Below are 6,000 nucleotides of genomic sequence, written 5' to 3' on the forward strand. Positions count from 1 at the left end.
CACCGCCGGTACAATCACAAGACTATTCACTGACGCATCTATCACCGCCGGTACAATCACCAGACTATTCACTGTCGGCATCTCTCACCGCCGGTACAATCACTAGACTATTCACTGACGCATCTATCACCGCCGGTACCATTACCAGACTATTCACTGACGCATCTCTCACCGCCGGTACTATCACCAGATAACACTGGTAACACCCGAGTTATGTTAATGGGCCGACTGTCTCAGTGGAAACATACTCAACACAGCGTCTCTCCCATGCCTCTCGCCGCCATATCAGAGATATATTCTGTATTTTACATGTATTTACGTTCGCCAGCAGCGCCTTGTTACACACACGATAAACACAACTGCTAACAACAGATCCATGTCACGCAATTCGTCTCAGAAATTTAATTAGCTTAAGAATTCAGAAAAACACATACAAAAGCTGACGCAGGTTACAGGTAGGAGTGAAGAAACGTGGACGTCATGACATTGTATCGAGAGCCATACTGTTTATTCAATATAAGGCCACTGGTCCAAAATACAATCATTCAAAAGTTACCTGAATGATCATTATTACAAGAGACCCGTGAAGATTCCGGGGTAGAATAGGTCTTCAGCAACCCATGCTTGCCGTAAAAGGCGACTATACTTGTCGTAAGAGGCGACTAACGGGATCGGATGGTCAGGCTCACTTACTTGGTTGATGCATGTATCCCCATTGCGGGAATCGATGCTCATGATATCAATCACTAGATTGTCTGATCCAGACTCGATAATTTAGATAAATCCGTCATACAGCTGGAATATTGTTCAGTGCGGCGTTAAACAACAAACAAAACAAACACTCTCAGCCTATAGCTCGATTCTAACAAATGTAAACAATCATCTGATTAAAGGACACCTACTTACACTAACTCTCTATTCTATGTGACGTAAAGTGAGCTTGTGTCTACTTCATCGCACATGATGAAGGGATGTCTAACTGGAATGTCGGTGTCGCTTCATCCTCCTCCCCCCGTCCACGCATCTGTAGCTCCATCAGTCTGTGGAGATGCCTGTACGTTTACAGAGAAAGGGCAAAGCAGACACTCAACGGTTAAGTAGAAGGGATATTGTAAAAAATATGACCGCTATCTATACAAGATGAAAGGCCCACGTGACTACATGTGTATGGTAGTGGACGTTAAACAACAAACAAAGTATTACAATATACACCCCTGAAACTATATATGTTTTTACTTTGTTTAGGTATAAACTTATAGTGTAAATATTATCAATGAAATTTCTATTTTGTAACATACGGTGAAAACGCAGTCTAAAAGAAAATGGTGCATTTTATATCCGCAGATTTCAGTCCTGTGCTCATTGTGTATAGACAGATCATTACGAAAGTGATCCGCCGGACTAGTGCTGAACGCCCAGTCCAATCTCCGACCATATCACATGCAGCATTATACACACAGCCCCCGACATATTTATGGCTGTAAACGAACTTGCGCTTACTCCAGCGTGTGTTCCACATACTTATCAAGTGTACTGAATGTGCGCATGTTTTCCCTTCATGTGGTGTTTGAACGGTAGCGAGCACGTGTCATGTTATCCGACCTTGTTAAATAGGGCTGACACATGTCAATAGTCTTCAGTTGAATTTAAATCTATTTAGCTAAATAAATATGTCAAATTTACCATACCCCGTGAGAAAATACATGTACGTGTTACGTATTGCAAGAACATTTATGCAGTTATAACTGTATTAGATTTCAGAACTATAACGAACTTATGTAAAGAGCGAGCTGTTGCCCCTGGACAATGTAGGGAGTAAACAAAGTAACTTTGGAAACTTTGGAAAAAGTCAGAGAAATATCTGACTTGTCACGTTTTTCGGGGTTCGATTACAAGATAAACCTGTTTATGATGTTTTTTCACCAACATACTCGTGCTCGAAAGTTTCTTAAAACTGGTAAAGGTTATGACCCGTGTCACTGTGGCCTCCTATCTAGCTGACCCGCAGTGATATAGCTGAAATAGTGGTCACTCAGCTCACTCACTCACCCTGCACCACGTGACACCTAGTAGTGTAAGACCAGGCGGATATACTTTGTAGTGTCACTTTACACAATCTCCTAGACAAGGTGTGATTCTATAGTGACTCGTTAATGCGAACAAGTGATTTCAGTGGAGGAAAAAACTCGTCCGGATTAACGAGGTTTTGCTGTATTCAGTGTACAGATGAATGTAATCTTCTACCTACAGACTAGAGAATGGGTGTTGTGAAGTATATTCGATGTCGAGAATGTGGTACAACTGAGTCATCCGAAAAGTAGTAGAGCTTTGGTCGTCGAGATAGAAGATACATTCGACTAATGGTAGTCGAGATAGAAGATACATTCGACTAATGGTAGTCGAGATAGAAGATACATTCGACTAATGGTCGTCGAGATAGAAGATACATTCGACTAATGGTAGTCGAGATAGAAGATACATTCGACTAATGGTAGTCGAGATAGAAGATACATTCGACTAATGGTAGTCGAGATAGAAGATACATTCGACTAATGGTAGTCGAGATAGAAGATGCATTCGACTAATGGTCGTCGAGATAGAAGATACATTCGACTAATGGTAGTCGAGATAGAAGATACATTCGACTAATGGTAGTCGAGATAGAAGATACATTCGACTAATGGTAGTCGAGATAGAAGATACATTCGACTAATGGTAGTCGAGATAGAAGATACATTCGACTAATGGTCGTCGAGATAGAAGATACATTCGACTAATGGTAGTCGAGATAGTAAGTACATTCGACTAATGGTAGTCGAGATAGATGATACATTCGACTAATGGTCGTCGATATAGAAGATACATTCGACTAATGGTAGTCGAGATAGTAAGTACATTCGACTAATGGTAGTCGAGATAGTAGGTACATTCGACCAATGGTCGTCGAGATAGTAGGTCCATTCGACCAATAGTTGTCGAGATAGTAGGTACATTCGACCAATGGTCGTCGAGTTAGAAGGTACATTCGACCAATGGTCGTCGAGATGGTAGGTATATTCGACCAATGGTCGTCGAGATAGCAGGTACATTACATCAATCGTCGTCGAGATATCAAGTACATTTGACCAATGGTCGTCGAGATATCAAGTACATTCGACCAGAGGTCGTCGAGATGATCACACTACAACAGCGATTTAGGTCTCAATGTAAAGAACACATACTATACACAGCAGTGGTGTTACTTGTCACAGAAACAACCATCGTAATGTGTGTATGGTACGCCGAGATACGTCCAGATAACTCTTTGACATGCCACTGTCGAGATATGGTACGCCGAGATACGTCGAGATAACTTCTTGACATACCACTGTCGAGATATGGTACGCCGAGATACGTCGAGATAACTTCTTGACATACCACTGTCGAGATATGGTACGCCGAGATACGTCGAGATAACTTCTTGACATACCACTGTCGAGATATGGTACGCCGAGATACGTCGAGATAACTTCTTGACATACCACTGTCGAGATATGGTACGCCGAGATACGTCCAGATAACTCTTTGAAATGCCACTGTCGAGATATGGTACGCCAAGATACGTCGAGATAACTTCTTGACATACCACTGTCGAGATATGGTACGCCGAGATACGTCGAGATAACTTCTTGACATACCACTGTCGAGATATGGTACGCCGAGATACGTCGAGATAACTTCTTGACATACCACTGTCGAGATATGGTCCGCCGAGATACGTCGAGATAACTGTTTGACATACCACTGTCGAGATATACACGTACTCCAGAGTATATGTCGGTATGTTCGACATACGTGGTCATGTCGAGTTACAGGGCAGAAGAAGCCTTGTCGAGCTACACACTGGTTGTCCACCACGTCGACTTAGTGATTTGGTTGTCCACCACGTCGACTTAGTGATTTGGTTGTCCACCACGTCGACTTAGTGATTTGGTTGTCCACCACGTCGACTTAGTGATTTGGTTGTCCACCACGTCGACTTAGTGATTTGGTTGTCATATTTTGACGATAAGAAATAAAAAATATCAGAAGTATGACAAACGCCGACCGTTCCGTATTCAGGTGGGGTGTTGATTGTGTTAGCTACCTGTATATTTGGACAGGTAATCAGCGTTAAGGCAGAAACAAGGGGAGCGGATCAGTTCACAAAGACTGTTGGAGACATACAAGGGGCAACTGTCACCAACACCGACAGATGGCGCGCCACACACTAGAAACACAATCAGCGGATGTTCATAGGAACACATTTAGAACAGCCAACGGGGATTTTTTTGTAATGATATGAACCGTAATCAAGTTCATCGGTATGCATTGTTTCCCACACTGGGTTGTATACTCCCCAGGAAGCTGAAAATGAAAATCGTGTCCACACTGATCCATTGACCAGGGTAATAATAGTGTAGCACTATGAGCATCCACTTGGTGGGTGGAATTTGACGCATTATAAATTCACATATTATTATTATTATTATATATTATTATTGCTTCAATTTGCCCGGGAAGCGACAACCAACAATGGATGTATTAAGACACATGATATCCAGCTTACACGTGTTTACAGACAGGTTTCTCCATGCTATTCCGTACATATATCAGAATAGGTTATCAACCAGCTGCACGCTCTATGCCCAGACAACCATGGTCCCCTTAAGACACGGGCAAAACATGCATAGATAATCTTCAAAAGCTTGTTTGCTAATTGTGCAATTCATTCTAATGTAAACACACTATTTACTTAATAAAATATTGTTTAGCCGCAGTTTGAGTTGATCGACCGTCGGAGGGCAGGCGATGCACAGCACATGCTAAAGCAGTACGCGGGCGGGGTGGATTAAACATAACCAACAGAGGCAGTGTTATAGGCGTCAAGACTTACGTTTGTCAACTTCGTCACAGAACTGCGCGACGTTGGGGACGTCTCCTCGCTGGCGTATAGTCCGACTTGGCCTACGAATTCGACGAACACTGCACACACACACACACGCACACTGCCGTAACGGTAAAACACACCTTCCTCGCGACGGTTATGTCATCCGGTAAACTCCCTAATTGCCACCCACTTAAACCCCTGTGTAGTGGACTGTTCCGGCCATGCGACTGAGCTCATCTCTTTTTGAGATTCTCATGCGAACCACTGGATGAATCCATTGTAGTAATAGGGGTATCAGGTTTTGTTGTGTCGGTGTTCCAACCAGGTGTGTTGCATAGAACGCTACAGGCACCCCTTTACTTGGGCTCGACGGCTTTAGAGGTACTGGTTTTCGGGATCTACCTTATAAAACGTCATCAATATTTTATCTCCGTCTAAACTGAGCCAGCGACGATAAATAACATGTTTTCTAACGCCCAGCGTGTTTAACATGAGAACAAAAGCTTGCGTTGATGACATAATCTAGGAGAGGAACAGGATTGGGCCCTGAACATTCCGCCTGGTTCAAGCATATCAACATGTTTTCCCCGGTAACAAATGCGTTCCCATGGTAATACGAAAACAAACTCTCACACATGTCCGGCCTTTATCTGACCGGTAGATGCCTGAGATTCGTCAGATGCTAGCCATTTAGCATCACACCTACACGCAGCCCCGCCCTTAGCCAACGGGAGACAGCCGTAGATAACACGCCCAGAGACTCGGGGGTCAGGATGGGAGGCAGGGTGGGGTGGGGGAGGGGGTATTGAGGGTCGGGGGAGAGCAAGATCGTAGGGAGAAAGACACAAGATCTTAATTTACGGTTTGAAGCTAGTCACATGCTAACGGTGTCATATTATGTTTTGAGTTGAAACAGAGGGCTCTTATAAGAGTTATGGCACATTTACGTGGTATGGAATAACAAACTGGATATTTGGTAATCTGGCGTGTGGGATTGTCATGAACTGTGGAATGGCAAACATATTTTGTGAGTTGTATTACGGATATGGGGAAAGGGGACACATCTTATTTGTCAATTCTTGAATGCGCAG

At 43.3% G+C, this 6,000-nt stretch overlaps 1 protein-coding gene across 1 annotated transcript in view; it reads right to left on the reverse strand.

Annotated features, from left to right (window-relative positions):
* LOC139450005 (transforming growth factor-beta-induced protein ig-h3-like) overlaps positions 1-5,379 on the reverse strand; it is a 58,450-nt gene extending 53,071 nt beyond the window's left edge. Inside the window, exon 1 of the mRNA XM_071231616.1 lies at positions 4,916-5,379. The gene's annotated coding sequence lies outside the window, so the exon portion shown is untranslated. The remainder of the gene's footprint in view (positions 1-4,915) is intronic.
* Between the last annotated feature and the right edge of the window lie 621 nt (positions 5,380-6,000).

Source organism: Haliotis cracherodii, unplaced genomic scaffold (assembly GCF_022045235.1).
Source record: "Haliotis cracherodii isolate W230 unplaced genomic scaffold, xgHalCrac1.p SCAF_8, whole genome shotgun sequence".
Classification (NCBI taxonomy): domain Eukaryota; kingdom Metazoa; phylum Mollusca; class Gastropoda; order Lepetellida; family Haliotidae; genus Haliotis; species Haliotis cracherodii.